The sequence below is a fragment of the Pan paniscus genome, chromosome 13 (genome assembly GCF_029289425.2).
Source record: "Pan paniscus chromosome 13, NHGRI_mPanPan1-v2.0_pri, whole genome shotgun sequence".
In the NCBI taxonomy this organism is placed as follows: domain Eukaryota; kingdom Metazoa; phylum Chordata; class Mammalia; order Primates; family Hominidae; genus Pan; species Pan paniscus.
Window position 1 is genome coordinate 45,302,476 of NC_073262.2, and position 19,694 is coordinate 45,322,169.

Sequence of the window (19,694 nt, forward strand, 5' to 3'; positions counted from 1 at the left end):
CCCCACCCTCCAGGACCAGGCCCTGTACTCACCTCTCCCTTTCTGTTCAGGGGAGCCCTGAGGGCCAGGAAGACCCTGATCCCCATTCTCTCCCTGCTCCCCCAGGGGACCCAGTCAGTCCAGTGGGACCTGAGTGGCTCCTAGAGAAGGGAGCAGGTGGTCGGGGAACACAGGAGGAGTCACGTGGATGGGGGAGAAAGGCCAAGACACAGAGAATGCCCTGGGTGCAGGGTCTGTGGGTGGCCCTCACTGAGCAGGGACCCCGGGGCCTGGTGGCTGGGGGCCTGGAGCAGAGCAGGCCCCTCAGAGTCCCACAGGCTTCAGGGCTGAGGGTGATGGGAGACACACCTGGCCATGTGTCTGTCACTCACCTTCTCTTCCTCGGCTCCAGCATCGCTCCCGAAGCCAGGAAGCCCTGGGGGTCCCTTTGGGGAGACAGAAGTCCCTCTCTCCAGAGAGAGGAGGAAACTCGGTTCTCCCATCGCCTCCCACTTCCTGCAGGGCCTTAGCTGGCTGCCCCAGGGCGCCCACCCTCACCCCTCACCAGCCCCATCCCAGTCACTCACCACAGGACTGGAAGGCCCAGCCTGGCCTGTGGCTCCAGGTTGGCCTTGCTGACCCTGCAGATTTGAGGGGACCCCAGGGACGGGGAGGAGCACCCCACATTGCACTCCTCCCCGGGCTTTTCACCTTCCTCCTCAAGTCCAGCCCTTGCCTGCAGTGACTCACACTGGGCCCCAGAGCCCCTCAGACCATCAGCACCAGCTGGGCCTGTGGGACCCAAGGCACCCACAGCACCTGGAGGCCCAGAAATGCACACAAGGAACGTGTCCTGAAAGGCAGTGGAGGGGATGTGAATTGGAGCAGGGGTTCAAAGTGGAAGGGGTGAGGCAGGGAGGAGGGCCCGAAGCCTGGGAGCCCCAGGGCAGCAATAACTATAGGAAACCCCGTCCCCAGGAGGGGTCAACATGGGATACGTGGATGGGGGTGGTGGGTAGACATCTGGAGACAGAGGCACCTGAGGGGCAGAAAGGCAGAGGGGAGGCTCCAGCACCCAGGGGCAGCCTCTCTTTCACCTGGGCTTTACTCCTCATCGGCCCTGGGGACCAGGCATGCCAGTGAGACCCTGCAAATGGGACGGAGGGAGAGAACATGAGGCCTGGGCAGCCAGGCGCCACTCTTCCCCTTCCTGTGCTACACACACACACACACACACACTGCACACATGCACATACTATAGATGCATTGCACACACTGCACACACGGCACACACACAGATGCAGAGGTCCTGTTTCGAAAACGCACAGGCGTCTGTGCATCTCGGGAAGAGCCAGTCGCCCACACCCCACCTGGAGGCCCAGGTTAACCTCTGGCCCAGCAGAAAAGCTGGCCAGTCCCTCCACCAGTGTCCATTGATTGGTCAGTAAACATGACCACCGCTGTTGAGAACATGTTCACCAAACCTCAGGAACAACATACCCAGGACGTCACAGACTCAAACCCATGTGCTCATGCCTCCCGTCGCCATGCACACATCAGGGACAGCACAGATAGCAGGCATCTCCCTGCCCGCCCCACCAGCCATTGCCCAATCTCTACCACATGGCCTAGGGACTGCCTCCCAGGGTCCCAGAGCCCACCTCACTCACCCACTTGACTAGTGGCCCAGGGGTTCTATTCTCCCCAGCAGGACCAGGGAATGCCTAGGAAGAGAAGAACTGGGATGGGTGTGTGTTTGGCCTCCAGCCAAGGGACCTCTCAGGAGTGGGGTATAGAAGAGGGCTAAGGGACTGAAGGCTGGGGCTCAGTGGGGGTGGTGGGGTCACTGGTCATTCACAGATTGTCCTGGTTCGCCATCCTTGCCACAGTCACCCTTAGCACTGTCCTGGCCCTGCAGGGGTGAAGCAAGGCCAGAGGAGGCCCCAACCTGGCTGGCATCACCCCTAAAATCGCCAATCCTCCCATCCCCCTGCCTGTCCTGCCATATCTCCAGCTTCCCAGTACCCAAGCCCATTAGCCACATGGAGGCTCCTCATAGAAGCCCCACCCTCTTTTCCCCTTCCCTCTCCCTAAGACACCCGAGTCACCTTCTCCAGGGGGGTCAGGGTCTCCAGGAAAATCAAGACCCTGATCCAAAGACAGAACAAGGATCAAGGTCGCAGCCCCTTAAGCCCACTCAACACAGACTACCACAGGCACATGCCACCCTCTCCCTCTGTACAGACAGTGCCTGCCGCCTTGCCGGATCTGTCCCACAGACCCTGGCTGATGGATGAAATGAGTACTCAGACACAGGTATGCAGTGTAAGGCAGCTAGGTGACTGCCTGGCCCCAGTGGCCAGAGAGCAGCTGTGAGAAGCTGGAGCTGCTTGCTTTTATTCAGTGCAGGCACAATGGTGAAAACCTGGAGCCAACACAACCTGTAGGTAATTAACATTTATTGTTCCCCTTTCAGGGAACGTCAGGCGCACGGATGATCAAAGGTCAGTTCCTGGTTGATGTAAGTGAACAATCTCGTTTAAGAAAAATTCCCCCACACTCCCTTGTAGCTACTCCTTGCCCTCTACCTCAGGGTTATAGAACAGCTGCCTTCAGCTATTCTCCTCCTGGGGCTCTGTAGAAACTTCTGACCTTTCAGAAGGTTTGTGTCCTTTCCCTGTAGTTTTTCCCACCAGTCTGACCAATCCCCCACACCGCCTCCCTAGGAAGAGGGTCTCTTTTATCGGAGTGTGATGAGATTCCTGAGGGGTTATTAGACCCTGTTTCATGAAGGAATAGAAGGTGGAGAATTGTTAGGGCTATAATGATGAAAGGTAAGATGAAATGGAAGGTGAAGAATCATGTAAGAGTGGCTTTGTCAACTGAAAATCACCTCAGATTCACTGGGCAAGGTCAGTCCCGATATATGGAGTAGCTGATATTAGGTTTCTGGTTACTGTAGCACCTCAGAATGATATTTGGCCTCATGGAAGCACATAGCCTATAAACGCTGTTGCTGTGGTTGTAAGCAAGAGAATAATGCCAGTGCTTCAGGTTTCCAAATATGTGAATGAGCCATAATATAAGCCTCGGCCGACATGTAGGAAGAGGCAGATGAAGAATGTTGAAGTACCATTAGCGTGAAAAAAGCGGGTAATTCAGCTGTAGTTCACATCTCGGTTAATATAGGCGACTGAAGAGAAAGAAATTGAGGTATCTGGTGTGTAATGTATGGCCAGATATAACCCTGTGATGATCTGAAGGATTAAGCAGGTGCCAAGAAGTCAGCCCAAGTTTCATCATATAGAGATATGAGATGGAGTGGGGAGGTCGATGAGTGAATAATAAATGATTTTTATTAGTGGATTTGTTTTATGTATTATGGTCATTAGTGTTCTTATAGTTGAAATGCAACAATGGTTTTTCTTATCATTAGTCATGGTTATAATCCATGTGGGAATAATGACATACGCTTTGTTCTTATTAAGTGTTCTTTTGGTTATGGGATTTGTAGGTTTTTCTTCTAAACCTCCAATTTATGGGGTCTTAGGGTTAATTATTAGTGGTGCTGTGGGTTGCGTTATTGTACTAAATTATGGTGGGGCTTTTATGGGATTAATAGTCTTTTTGATTTACTTGTAGGGGATGATGGTTGTTTTTGGCTATACTGCGGCGATGGCTATTGAGGAATATCCAGAGGAGTGAGGATCAAGCATTGAGGTTTTAGGAACGTTATTATTGGGTTTAGCAGTAGAGTTGGTGTTAATTTGATGAATAGCTGAGTAAGATGGGCTGGTGGTTCTAGTTAATTTTAATAGTATGGGAAGTTGAGTAATTTTTGAGAGTGAGGGGCCAGGGTTGGTTCATGAGGATTCTGTGGGTGCAGGTGCTTTCTGTAATTGTGGGTGTTGATTGGTGGTGGTTGCTGGTTGAATCGTTGGCTGGTGTTGATATTATAATTGAAGTTACTCAGGGCAACAGATTAAATACTTAAGAGTAAAGTCAAAAAGGATGGAACAAAAGAAGAGGAAATAAGATTTAATTAGGCCTTTTTGAGTAGTTATAGTAACAGAGGCTGTGATTTGGGTTTGTGAAATTGTTTTTGGTATGGACTTTTCTAGTCAAATTAGATAATAGAAGTGATGCCAGGTTTTGGCTTATAGATAGGCTTGAGTGAGGGGTTATATAGTGAATTGTGATTGAGTAAAATCCTAATATGTTAGAAAAGTTGAATATTTGTAATGGGTGTTTTATTTTAAGATTATTAATTATAGAACTCAGTTCTATAGCCAGTAAAAGCCCTAGGATGTTTACACCTAGGGCTGCAAGTTTTAAATGAGGTGCTATTGTTGTTTGTGGGGATGAAGCAGGGGCAATGCTATTGGTGAGGAGAAACCCAGTGAAGATGCTGTCAACTATAAGGTGTTTAATTGGATTTATTAGGGAAGGAATATTTTCATTAATGTTGATTAGGTTTGGGAAGAGGGGTTGTCCTATTAGGGCGAAGAAGATAATCTGGATACTATAGACGCTTGTTAGGGAAGTGGCAATGAAAATAATAAGAGAGGGCTCAGGCGTTGGTATATGACGTGTTTGCGGTTTCGATGATGAGATCTTTAGAGTAAAAGCCTGTGAGGAAGGGCATACCCATAAGTGCTAGGCTGCCAGTAATAAGGGAGGAGAAAGTAAGGGGTAAAGTCTTAAACAGTCCTTCTGTTTTTCAGATGTCTTGTTCATCGTTGAGGCTGTGGATGATGGATCCTGAACACATAAATAATATAACTTTGAAAAAGGCGTGGGTGCAGATGTGTAGGAATGCTAGGTGTGGTTGATTAATGCCAATTGTGGTTATTCTAAGGCCTAGTTGACTTGAGGTGGAGAATGCTACGGTTTTTTCAATATTATTTTGTGTTAAAGCACAGATTGCTGTAAAAAAGTGGTAATAGCCCCTAGACATAGTGTAAGGGTTTGGATTAACACATTATTTTCTATTAAGGGGTGGAAATGAATAAGTAGGAACACTCCTGCCACAACTATAGTGCTAGAGTGGAGTAGGGCTGAGACAGGGGCCGGGCCTTCCATGGCGGAAGGAAGTCAGGAGTGGAGGCCAAGTTGGGCTGTTTTTCCTGCTGCTGCTAAGAGAAGGCCAATTAATGGAAGAAGATCGGGGGTAGGATTTAGGATAAATATTTGTTGAGGCTCTCATGTATTGGAGGATGTGAGGAATCACGCTATAGCTAAAATGAAGCCAATATCGCCAATGCGATTATGTAGGATCGCTTGCAGGGCTGTTGTATTAGCATCTGCTCAGCCATGTCATCAGCCAGTTAGTAGAAAAGACACAATTCCTACACCTTCTCATCCAATAAAAAGTTGAAAAAGGTTGTTGGCGGTAACTAGAATTAATATTGTGGTGTGGAAAATAAGTAAATATTTGAAAAACTGATCAATATTAGGATCTAACTTTATATATCATACAGAGAATTCTATAATCAGGTGACAAATAGTGCTACTGGAATAAACATTATGGAGAAGTAGTCTGAAGCTTAATGAGAGTTTAAGGGTTTGGATTGTTATTCAATATCAGTTTGAGAGGATGGGTTATTGGTCTGTAGATATAAACATTCTTGTGGGAATGAGGCTAATGGTGAAGGTGCATGTGATAGCTATTTTTATGTAATATGGGTACGAGTTCTTCTTGTAAGGGTTGATGAAGGTAATAATAATTGGTAAGGTTAAGGAGATTAAGGTTATTATGGTAATACGTGATTATTACTTTTATTTGGAGTTGCACCAATATTTTTGGTTCCTAAGACCAACAGATAGCTCTTATCCTCTAAAAGTTGAGAAAGCCATGTTGTCAGGCATGGGGGCATGAGTCAGCAGTTCTTGCACACTTTCTTGGTAAATAAGAAGAAGCAGACTTCTATTATTAGATCCATAATCTCACATTTTGATTAAACTGTATTTGTAGGGTATAGACTGTATAATAATTTTAGGGTTTAGAGATAATAGGAGAATAGGTGAAAGGTGTATAAATATTAATATAGTTTTTCATGTAAAGGAGGGCTTAATACTGTTAATATAATAAGTAAGTGTTCGCTGGTGTGTTGTGACAAGCATGTAAAGGAAATAAAGGGCTGTAATTAATATATTACATCCTATAAGCATAATGGTAATATTTGATCAGGAGAGTGAAGCCACTATTATGAGGAGTTGGCCTATTAGATTAGTGGAGGGGGGTAAGGCAGGGTTAGTAAAATTTGCTATAAGCCATCAAAAGGGTATTAGTGGAAATAATGTTTGAAGCCCTCGAGAGAGTAATATGATTCGGCTGTGGATTCGCTTGTAGTTTGAATTTGCTAGGCAGAAAAGTAGGGACGAAGTAAGTCCGTGGGCAATTATGAGGATAATTGCAAGATAAAGCTTCAGGGGATTTGAATAAGGATAGCCATAATAACAAGTGCCATATGGCTTACGGAGTAATATGCAATAAGTGACTTTAGATCAGTTTGTCATAGACAGATAGAGCTTCTCATAACTATACCTCATAAGGATAACATGAGGAAGGGATAGACTATATATTCTGTCAGGGGGCTGAGGATAAGGGTTAAGTCGTATTATGCCATAGCCACCTAGTTTTAGGAGTCCTGCTGCAAGTACTATTGAACTGGCAATAGGAGTTTCTACATGGGCTTTAGGAAGTCATAGGTGAAGTCCGTATAGGGGTATTTTTACCATAAAAGCCATTATACACACCATATAAAGTTGTTGGATCAGGAAATTAATAGTTGTTGGGTATTAAATGTTATTATGCTCAGTGAGCCTAGGATATTTTGGGTGTAAGTAAGTATAATAAGTAGGGGGAGAGATCCTACTAGTGTATAAAGTAAGAAATATGTGCTTGCATTGAGGCATTCTAGTTGGTTGCCCCAGCGGGTAATAATAATTAAGGTGGGGATAAGTGTAGCTTCAAAGAGAATATAAAATATAATTAGTTCCGTGGCTGTAAATGCTATAATTAGAAAAACTTGTAGGGAGATCAATATGGAAATATAGAGCTTTTTCTGTGGGAGGGATTCACTGGAGAGGTGATACTGGCTTGCTATAATTATAAGAGGTAATGGCCAGGCTGTTAAGATTAGAAGGGGTGATGTTAGGGGATCAGAGGAGAAAGTTGATGAGAAGTTGAATAGATTGTTGTTGAATTGATTAAAGAATAGGGCAATAAAGCTGATAATTAGGCTGTGAGTGGTTATATTGATCCAGAGTATAGGATTTTTAGAGAGTCATGTTATTGGTAGCAGTGTGACTGTTGGAATGATAACTTTTAGCATTGAAGTAAATTTAGGTTATGCACATAGTTTAAGCCATATGTGTTGGAAATTGAAACTAGTAAGGCAAGGCCCACTGCGGCTTTGCAGGCAGCAAATACTAGTAGGGTGATGGGTACTACGGTTGCTAGGGTAAAATGTATATTTAAAGTTATAAGGAGGGGTGGAGCCAAGATGGCCAAATAGGAACAGCTCCGGTCTACAGCTCCCAGCATAAGCGATGCAGAAGACGGGTGATTTCTGCATTTTCATCTGAGCTTTGAAGAGAGCAGTGGTTCTCCCAGCATGCAGCTGGAGATCTGAGAACGGGCAGACTGCCTCCTCAAGTGGGTCCCTGACCCCTGACCCCCGAGCAGCCTAACTGGGAGGCACCCCCCAGTAGGGGCAGACTGACACCTCACACGACCAGGTACTTCTCTGAGACAAAACTTCCAGAGGAACGATCAGACAGCAGCATTTGCAGTTCATGAAAATCTGCTGTTCTGCAGCCACTGCTGCGGGTACCCAGGCAAACAGGGTCTGGAGTGGACCTCTAGCAAACTCCAACAGACCTGCAGCTGAGGGTCCTGTCTGTTAGAAGGAAAACTAACAAACAGAAAGGACATCCACACCAAAAACCCATCTGTACATCACCATCATCAAAGACCAAAAGTAGATAAAACCACAAAGATGGGGAAAAAACAGAGCAGAAAAACTGCAAACTCTAAAAAGCAGAGCGCCTCTCCTCCTCCAAAAACTCTAAAAAGCAGAGCGCCTCTCCTCCTCCAAAGGAATGCAGTTCCTCACCAGCAACAGAACAAAGCTGGACGGAGAAGGACTTTGACGAGTTAAGAGAAGAAGGCTTCAGATGATCAAACTACTCCGAGCTACAGGAGGAAATTCAAACCAAAGGCAAAGAAGTTAAAAACTTTGAAAAAATTTAGACAAATGTATAACTAGAATAACCAATGCACAGAAGTCCTTAAAGGAGCTGATGGAGCTGAAAGCCAAGGCTCAAGAAATACGGGAAGAATGCAGAAGCCTCAGGAGCCAATGCGATCAACTGGAAGAAAGGGTATCAGTGATGGAAGATGAAATGAATGAAATGAAGTGAAAAGGGAAGTTTAGAGAAAAAGAATAAAAAGAAATGAACAAAGCCTCCAAGAAATATGGGACTATGTGAAAAGACCAAATCTACGTCTGATTGGTGTACCTGAAAGTGACGGGGAGAACAGAACCAAGTTGGAAAACACTCTACAAGATATTATCCAGGAGAACTTCCCCAATCTAGCAAGGCAGGCCAACATTCAAATTCAGGAAATACAGAGAATGCCACAAAGATACTCCTCGAGAAGAGCAACTCCAAGACACATAATTGTCAGATTCACCAAAGTTGAAATGAAGGAAAAAATGTTAAGGGCAGCCAGAGAGAAAGGTCAGGTTACCCACAAAGGGAAGCCCATCAGACTAACAGCAGATCTCTTGGCAGAAACTCTACAAGCCAGAAGAGAGTGGGGGCCAATATTCAACATTCTTAAGGAAAAGAATTTTCAACCCAGAATTTCATATCCAGCCAAACTAAGCCTCATAAGTGAAGGAGAAATAAAATACTTTACAGACAAGCAAATGCTGAGAGATTTTGTCTCCACCAGGCTTGCCCTAAAAGAGCTCCTGAAGGAAGCACTAAACATGGAAAGGAACAACCGGTACCAGCCACTGCAAAATCATGCCAAATTGTAAAGACCATCCAGGCTAGGAAGAAACTGCATCAACTAACAAGCAAAATAACCAGCTAACATCATAATGACAGGATCAAATTCACACATAACAGTATTAACTTTAAATGTAAATGGTCTACATGCTCCAATTCAAAGACACAGACTGGCAAATTGGATAAAAAGTCAAGACCCATCAGTGTGCTGTATTCAGGAAACCCATCTCACGTGCAGAGACACACAAAGGCTCAAAATAAAGGGATGGAGGAAGATCTACCAAGCAAATGGAAAACAAAAAAAGGCAGGGGTGGCAATCCTACTCTTTGATAAAACAGACTTTAAACCAGCAAAGATCAAAAGAGACAAAGAAGGCCATTACATAATGGTAAAGGGATCAATTCAACAAGAAGAGCTAACTATCCTAAATATATATGCACCCAATACAGGAGCACCCAGATTCATAAAGCAAGTCCTGAGTGACCTACAAAGAGACTTAGACTCCCACACAATAATAATGGGAGACTTTAACACCCCACTGTCAACATTAGACAGATCAATGAGACAGAAAGTTAACAAGGATACCCAGGAATTGAACTCAGCTCTGCACCAAGCGGACCTAATAGACATCTACAGAACTCTCCACCCCAAATCAAAAGAATATACATTTTTTTCAGCACCACACCACACCTATTCCAAAATTGACCACATAGTTGGAAGTAAAGCTCTCCTCAGCAAATGTAAAAGAACAGAAATTATAACAAACTGTCTCTCAGACCACAGTGCAATCAAACTAGAACTCAGGATTAAGAAACTCACTCAAAACCGCTCAACTATATGGAAACTGAACAACCTGCTCCTGAATGACTACTGGGTACAGAAGAAAATGAAGGCAGAAATAAAGATGTTCTTTGAAACCAATGAGAACAAAGACACAACATACCAGAATCTCTGGGACACATTCAAAGCAGTGTGTAGAGGGAAATTGATAGCACTAAATGCCCACAAGAGAAAGCAGGAAAAATCCAAAATTGACACCCTAACATCACCATTAAAAGAACTAGAAAAGCAAGAGCAAACACATTCAAAAGCTAGCAGAAGGCAAGAAATAACTAAAATCAGAGCAGAACTGAAGGAAATAGAGACACAAAAAACCCTTCAAAAAATTAATGAATCCAAGATCTGGTTTTTTGAAAGGATCAACAAAATTGATAGACCACTAGCAAGACTAATAAAGAAGAAAAGAGAGAAGAATCAAATAGACGCAATAAAAAATGATAAAGGGGATATCACCACCAATCCCACAGAAATATAAACTACCATCAGAGAATATTACAAACACCTCTACGCAAATAAACTAGAAAATCTAGAAGAAATGGATAAATTCCTCGACACATACACCCTCCCAAGACTAAACCAGGAAGAAGTTGAATCTCTGAATAGACCAATAACAGGCTCTGAAATTGTGGCAATAATCAATAGCTTACCAACCAAAAAAAGTCCAGGACCAGATGGATTCACAGCCGAATTCTACCAGAGGTACAACGAGGAGCTGGTACCATTCCTTCTGAAACTATTCCAATCAATAGAAAAAGGAATCCTCCCTAACTCATTTTATGAGGCCAGCATCATCCTGATACCAAAGCTGGGCAGAGACATAACCAAAAAAGGGAATTTTAGACTAATATCCTTGATGAACATTGATGCAAAAATCCTCAGTAAAATACTGGCAAACCGAATCCAGCAGCACATCAAAAAGCTTATCCACCATGATCAAGTGGGCTTCATCCCTGGGATGCAAGGCTGGTTCAACATACACAAATCAATAAATGTAATCCAGCATATAAACAGAACCAAAGACAAAAACCACATGATTATCTCAATAGATGCAGAAAAGGCCTTTGACAAAATTCAACAATGCTTCATGCTAAAAACTCTCAATAAATTAGGTATTGATGGGACGTATCTCAAAATATTAAGAGCTATCTATGACAAACCCACAGCCAATATCATACTGAATGGGCAAAAACTGGTAGCATTCTCTTTGAAAACTGGCACGAGACAGGGATGCCCTCTCTCACCACTCCTATTCAACATAGTGTTGGAAGTTCTGGCCAGGGCAATTAGGCAGGAGAAGGAAATAAAGGGTATTCAATTAGGAAAAGAGGAAGTCAAATTGTCCCTGTTTGCAGATGACAAGATTTTATATCTAGAAAACCCCATTGTCTCAGTCCAAAACCTCCTTAAGCTGATAAGCAACTTCAGCAAAGTCTCAGGATACAAAATCAATGTACAAAAATCACAAGCATTCTTGTACACCAATAACAGACAAACAGAGAGCCAAATCATGAGTGAACTCCCATTCACAATTGCTTCAAAGAGAATAAAATACCTAGGAATCCAACTTACAAGGGATGTGAAGAACCTCTTCAAGGAGAACTACAAACCACTGCTCAGTGAAATAAAAGAGGATACAAAGAAATGGAAGAACATTCCATGCTCATGGGTAGGAAGAATCAATATTGTGAAAATGGCCATACTGCCCAAGGTCATTTACAGATTCAATGCCATCCCCATCAAGCTACCAATGACTTTATTCACAGAATTGGAAAAAACTACTTTAAAGTTCATATGGAACCAAAAAAGAGCCCACATCGCCAAGTCAATCCTGAACCAAAAGAACAAAGCTGGAGGCATCACGCTACGTGACTTCAAACTATACTACAAGGCAACAGTAACCAAAACAGCATAGTACTGGTACCAAAACAGAGATATAGATCAATGGAACAGAACAGAGCCCTCAGAAATAACACCGCATAACTACAACTATCTGGTCTTTGACAAACCTGGGAAAAACAAGCAATGGGGAAAGGATTCCCTATTTAATAAATGGTGCTGGGAAAACTGGCTAGCCATATGTAGAAACCTGAAACTGGACCTCTTCCTTACACCTTATACAAAAATTAATTCAAGATGGATTAAAGACTTAAACGTTAGACCTAAAACCATAAAAACCCTGAAACCCAAGAAAACATAGGCATTACCATTCAGGACATAGGCATGGGCAAGGACTTCATGTCTAAAACACCAAAAGCAATGGCAAGAAAAGCCAAAATTGACAAATGGGATGTAATTAAACTAAAGAGCTTCTGCACAGCAAAAGAAACTACCATCAGAGTGAACAGGCAACCTACAAAATGGGAGAAAATTTTCGCAACCTACTCATCTGACAAAGGGCTGATATGCAGAATCTACAATGAACTCAAACAAATTTACAAGAAAAAAACAAACAAGCCCATGAAAAAGTGGGCAAAGGACATGAACAGACACTTCTCAAAAGAAGACATCTATGCAGCCAAAAAACACATGAAAAAATGCTCACCATCACTGGCCATCAGAGAAATGCAAATCAAAACCACAATGAGATGCCATTGTGAGAACACCAGTTAGAATGGCAATCATTAAAAAGTCAGGAAACAATAGGTGCTGGCGAGGATGTGGAGAAATAGGAACACTTTTACACTGTTGGTGGGACTGTAAACTAGTTCAACCATTGTGGAAGTCAGTGTGGTGATTCCTCAGGGATCTAGAACTAGAAATACCATTTGACCCAGCCATCCCATTACTGGGTATATACCCAAAGGACTATAAATCATGCTGCTATAAAGACACATGCACACGTATGTTTATTGAGGCACTATTCACAATAGCAAAGACTTGGAGCCAACCCAAATGTCCAACAATGATAGACTGGATTAAGAAAATGTGGCACATATACACCATGGAATACTATGCATCCATAAAAAATGAAGAGTTCATGTCCTTTGTAGGGACATGGATGAAATTGGAAATCATCATTCTCAGAAACTATCACAAGGACAAAAAACCAAACACCGCATGTTCTCACTCATAGGTGGGAATTGAACAATGAGATCACATGGACACAGGAAGGGGAACATCACACTCTGGGGTCTGTTGTGGGGTGGGGGGAGGGGGGAGGCATAGCATTAGGAGATATACCTAATGCTAAATGACGAGTTAATGGGTGCAGCACACCAGCATGGCACATGTATACATATGTAACTAACCTGCACATTGTGCACATGTACCCTAAAACTTAAAGTATAATAATAATAAAATAAATAAATAAATAAGTAAGTAAATAAAGTTATAATGGTATTTATGATGAATAATGATAGTATTATTCCTTCTAGGCATAGTAGGAAAAAAGTTGTATTTATATATAGCAATGCTGGCAGCTAGGACTGTGAGAGAAAGGAGTAGAAGAACTGCTGATATTAAGTGGGATTGATAGATTAATAACCCCAGAAGTGATATGGTATATGTGAATATAATATTTATGTAAATAGGGGGCATTTGGTAAACATGTTCTATCATAACTAACGAGTCAAAATCATTTATTTTGGCTTAAACTACTTACCAATTCAGTTCAGTCTAATCCTTTTTGAGTTCATTCATAAGTTAAACCTAGGCTTAAAATGATAACTAGCATAAGGGATGTACTAATTATTAGTGTCAGGTTACTTGTTTGAAGGGCTCATGGTAAGGGTAGCAGTAGGGTGATTTCTAAGTCAAATAGGAGGAATGTGATGGCTACTAGAAATGATTTTATGGAGAAAGGAATGCGGGTGGAGGATAACGAGTCAAATCCTCATTCGTAGGGGCTGGATTTTTCTGTATAAATATTAAGTTGTGGGAGCCAGAATGTAATAGCTATAAGTGACAGGGCTAGTAGGGTGTTGATTACTAGGGCTAGTGTTAGGTTAATTACTCTTTTTCAGATACTATCGAAACTAATTGATTGGAAGTCAATGGTACTGTTTATACTAAAAGAGTAAGACCCTCATCAGTAGATAGAAATATACAAGAATAGTCATACTACATCTACATAGTGTCAATATCAGGCGGTGGCTTCAAAGCCAAAATGATGGCTGGATGTAAAGTGGTATTTTAATTGGCGGAGAAGGCAGATAGTAAGGAAAGTTGATCCAATAATGATGTGAAGTCCATAAAAGCCTGTAGCTATAAAAAATGTTGGGCCATAAATTCCATCAGAAAAAGCAAAGGGAGCCTCTAAGTATTCTGAGACTTGTAGGAGGGTGAAGCAAATGCCTAAGATAATTGTGAAAAGTAGTGCTTGAATTACTTGTTTTTGATTATTTTCTATTAGGCTGTGATGGGCTCAAGTAATTGAAATGTGTTCAGGAGGGGTACTTCCAGGGGGTCGAGGGGAGAAATGCTTGTTGGAGATCAGTGTCCTCCTAATTCTGGAGCTGGGGCTAGACTAGAATGGTAGAATGCTCAAAAGAATCCAGCAAAGACAAATACTTCTGAGATAACAAATAAGACTATTCCACATCGGAGGCCTTTTTGAACAGTTGTTGTATTATGGCCTGGAAATGTACTTTCTCGGATAATGTCACATCACCATTGATATATAGTCAGTGTATTGGTTAGTAGGCCCAGGGTTAAAAGAGTAATAGAGTTAAAGTGAAATCATATAGCTAGGCCAGATGTTATTAGGAGAGCTGAGAGAGCCCCTGTTAATGGTCAAGGGCTGGGTTTGACTAAATGATAGGTGTGTGTTTGGTGGGTCATTATGTATTGTCATATAAATAAAGGCTTACTAAAAGCGTAAAGACATAAGCTTGGATAAGGGCCACAGCAGATTGAAGCATGGTTAAAAGAATTAGAATAAAAAGGTGATTGAAGCTGTGGGAAGGTTAGTAGTTGATAATACTAGTGTGGCTCCTCCAATTAAGCGCATGAGTAAGTGACTGGCTGTAATGTTGGCTGTTAGACGTACAGCTAGTGCTGTTGGTTGAATAAATAGACTAATGGTTTCGGTGAATACTGGTATAGGAATAAGTGGTATGCGTGTGCCTTGTGGTAGGAAGTGAGCTAAGGAGTTTTTAGTTTTAAAGCGGAAGCCCGTGATTACTGTGCCTGCTCATAAGGGGATTGCTGTAGCTAGATTTATTGATGGTTGGGTAGTTGGTGTAAATGAGTCTGGTAGGAGTCCAAGGAGATTGGTTAAGGCAATAAAGAGAATTAGAGATATCAGTATAAGGGATCGGGCTTGTCCTTTAATGTTACGTATAATTATTTGTTTTAGGGTAAGTTGAACCAGTCATTGTTGAATAGAAATTAATCAGTTATTGACTAAATAGTTGGAGGTTGGAAGGAGTGTGGAGGGGAACAAGATGATTAGTGCTGCTGTGGGTAACCCTAGGATTGTTGGGGCGATAAATGAGGTGAACAGATTTTTGTTCATTTTAGTTCTCAAGGGTTGTTATGTTTTTGTACTTTATTTTTGGTGAAGGGGGTGTATGGTAGATGAAATTTGATATTTTTAATTGAATAATGGAAAATAAAGTTATGATTATTGATACAATAGGTCATGTGGAAGTATCTAGCTGAGGCATTCACTCTAGAGAGGTATGATTTCTCTCGATCTTTAACTTAAAAGGTTAACACTGGGGTAACTTTACAGTGATATTATGGTGTGGATATAGATCAAGTTTCAAAAGTTTTTAATGGAACTAGTTCTAGAACAATAGGTATAAAACCGTGATTAGATCCACAGATTTCTGAGCATTGTCTGTAGTAGAGGCCTGGTCGTGTAGTGGTTAAGGTAAATTGGTTTAAGCGTCCAGGGACTGCGTCTGTTTTTAAACCTAATGAGGGAATAGTTCATGAGTGCAGGACATCTTCAGATGAGGTTAACATGTGGATGGGAATTTCTATTGGGAGGATTGTTCGATTATCGACTTCAAGGAGTCTACGTTCTTCTGGTTTTAGGTCTGCTGTTGGAAGCATGTAAGAATCGAAGCTTAACTCTTCATAATCTGTACACTAGTAGCTTCAATACCATTGATGTCCAATTGTTTTAACAGTGAGAGAAGGCTTATTGACTTCATCTGTTATATATAACATACGTAGGGATGGGAGGGCAGTTAAGATTAAGATGATAGCAGGCAAGATAATTCAGACAGTCTCTATTTCTTGGGCATCTATGGTGCTATTGTTGGTCAGTTTTGTTGAGTATTACAGAAATAATGTATAGAACCAGGGAACTAATTAGGAAAACAATGACAAGGGTGTGGTAATGGAAGGTAAGTAGTTCTTCTATAATAGGAGATGAAGCACCTTGAAGACCTAATTGAACTGGATGGGCCATTAAGATATATACGGCTTAACCTATAACTTAACTTTGACAAAGTTATGAAATAATTTCACTAATATCTTATTGAGAAGGTCATAGAGGTTATGGGATTGGCTTGAAACCAGTCTCTGGGGGGTTCGATTCCCTCCTTTTTCACTTAGGTCTTCATGTAGGTTGGTTCTTCAAATGTGTGATGGGTTGGTGGACAGCCTTATAGTCATTCTAAGTTGGTAGATGGTTGCTCAACTATTAGAACTTTTCATTTTGAAGTGAAGGCTTCTCAGACCATGAAAATTATTAGTATTACTGCTGTTAGGGAAATAAATGAGCCTACAGATGAAATAATATTTCATGCGGTGTACGCGTCAGGATAACTGGAGTAACATCGAGGCATACCAGATAGGCCAAGGAAGTGCTGTGGGAAAAAAGTTAAATTCACACTTACAAATATAATAGCAAAGTGAGTTTTAGCATAGATTTGATTGAGTATAACCTGAAAATAGAGGGAATCAGTGAACAAAGCCTCCCATAATGGCAAATATGGTTCCTTTTAATAAGACATAGTGGAAATGGGCTACAACATAATATGTATCATGTAGTACAATATCCAGTGATGAACTGGCTAGTACAGTGCCGGTTAGGCCTCCTATTGTAAAAAGGAAAATAAATCCCAGGGCTCAGAGCATTGCGGGGGATCATTTGATACTACTGCTGTGAAGTGTAGCTAGCCAGCTAAAGACTTTGACACCAGTAGGAATAGCAATAATTATAGTAGCAGAGGTGAAATATGCTCGTGTATCTACATCTATTCCTACTGTAAATATGTGGTGGGCCCATACGATAAACCCTAAGAAGCCAATTGATACTATGGCTCATACTATGCCCGTATACCCAAATGGTTCTTTTTTTTCCAGAATAATATGTTACGATATGGGGAATTATCCGAAGCCCAGTAAGATGAGGATATACACTTCAAGGTGACCAAAGAATCAGAATAAATGCTGATATAAGATAGGATCACCTCCACTAACTGGGTCGAAAAAAGTAGTATTAAGATTGCGGTCAGTTAACAATATAGTAATGCCGGCAGCTAGGACTGGGAGAGAAAGGAGTAGAAGAACTGCTGTAATTAAGACTGATCAGATGAAGAGGGGTGTGTGATATTGGGACATGGCTGGGGGTTTATATTAATAATTGTGGTAATAAAGTTAATAGCACCTGCCTCTACTATAGCGGATGCAAATAATAGTAGGAAAGAGGGTGAGAGGAGTCAGAAGCTTCTACTATTTATGCAGGGAAATGCTATATGAAGGGGGGGAATTATCAGAGGAACTAATCAGTTGCCGAAGCCTCCAATTATAATTGGCATTACTATAAAGAAAATTATGACAAATGCATGAGCTGTAATGATGACATTATAAATTTGATCATCTCCTAAAAGAGTACCTGGTTGGCCCAGTTCAGCTTGAATAAGGAGGCTTAAATCTGGACCCACTATCCCTGCTCATGCACTGAATAGTAGATAGAATTTCCCGATTTCTTTATGGTTGGTTGAGAACAGTCAACAGTTGGTGAACATAAGTGAAATGAGAAAAAGGTAAAATGGCTGAGTAAGCATTAGACTGTAATCTAAAAACAGAGGTCAAGACCTCTTTTTACCAGCCCCGAGGTGATTTTCATGTTGAATTGCAAATTCAAACAAGCAGCTTCAATCTTGCTAGGGCTTCTCCCTCCTGTCTCCTCCAATAGCAGGAGAAGTAGATTGAAGCCAGTTGATTAGGGTGTTTAGCTGTTAATTAAATTTTCGTGGGTTTAAGTCCCGTCAATCTAGTAAGGGCTTAGCTTAATTAAAGTGATTCATTTGCATTCAATTGATACAGAGTAGAATTTTGCAGTCCTTAGGTTTTTGCAGAACTTCAGTATAATGTACTGGCTAAGAGCTTTGAAGGCTCTTGGTCTTACTTAACCTACATTTCTAGATTATAAATAGTGTCAGTGGAGATATTGGTAGGAGGAAGGTAGAGAAGATGATGAGTGGGGGGAGGAATGATACAGGTTTTGTGTTTTTGAACTGTCATTTTCTTTTTATATTATTGGATGTGGGGAATATTGTCACTGAAGTGGAGTAAATTAAGCATATATAAAAATATAGGTTGAGTAAAGTTATGATGGCTATGATGGTTGGGATAATGAGACTTATTTTTTGTAAACTCTTGGATAATAATTCATTTAGGTAGGAATCCTGTTAATGGGGGTAAACATCCTAGGGAGAATAAAATTGATAGGATTATAGATATTAATCATGTTAATTTGTTTCAGATGTGAGATAGTGCTAAGGTTGTGGTGCTTGAATTCAGGTTGAGTACTTGGAATGCAGTAATTGTTGGGATGAAATAGATAATTAGGGTAAAAATGGTAATGTTTGGGTTATACATGAGTACTGCCATTATTCAGTCTATATGAGTGGTTGAGGAGTAGGCTAAAATTTTACATGGTTGTGTTTGGTTGAGTCCTCCTCAACTGCCCACTAAAATAGATAGATAGGAGAATATTCGTATTTATTGATGGGAAAATTTGATTGAATTGAATTGAAATAGGGGCTAGTTTTTGTCATGTGAGGAGAAGTATGCCAGATGTTAGAGAAGTTCCTTGGGTTACTTCTGGAACTCAGAAGTGAAAGGGGGTTATTCCTAATTTTATTACTAAGACTATTATTATTATTAGGGATGAAAACTGATTTACAGTACTTATTGTTGTTCACTGTCCGGATAACAGATTATTGGAGAGAATACCGATTATGAGGACTCTAGATGAGGTTGCCTGTATAAGGAAATATTTAGTGGCTGCTTCTGTGGAGCAGGGATTTATTTTTTAATTAAGATTGGGATGAGGGCTAGTATATTTATTTCTAAGCCTGTTCAGAGGAAAAATCAGTGTGAGGCTAGCATTGTGATAAGGGTACCTGTAGAAATAGTAAAGTAGATGATAAGCTGAGCTAATAGGTTAATTAGTACAGGAAGGATGTAACCAACATTTTTGGGGTATGGGCCTGATAGCTTATTTAGCTGACCTTACTTTAGGACGTGGTGTGATAGGTAGCACGGAGAATTTTGGATTCTCAGGGATGGGTTCAATTCCTGTAGTTCTAGAAATATGAGGATTTTAACCTCTGTTGTTTACTCTGTCAAAGTAATTCTTTTGTCAGACATATTTCTTACGTTTGGGGTGGGATGCTGGAGATTATGATGGGTACTGAGATATATCATACACAGAATGCTAGTGTAAGTGGTAGAAAGATTTTTCATAGAAGATGTGTAAGTTAATCATAGCGGAATTGGGGATAGGCTGTTCGAATTCATAAAAATAGGGAGGTTAAGAGGAGGGTCTTGGTAATGAAATACGTAGTATAGAATTCCGGTGAATACATAGAGTATAATTGTACCTAGGAAAATTGTAGTAGTTAGAGAATTTATTATTATAATATTCATGTATTCTGCTATAAAG

The 19,694-nt window shown here is 41.4% G+C and overlaps 1 pseudogene; it reads right to left on the reverse strand.

Annotated features, from left to right (window-relative positions):
• Positions 1-14,622: 14,622 nt before the first annotated feature.
• Positions 14,623-15,351, reverse strand: LOC129397343 (ATP synthase subunit a-like; annotated as a pseudogene).
• Positions 15,352-19,694: the final 4,343 nt, after the last annotated feature.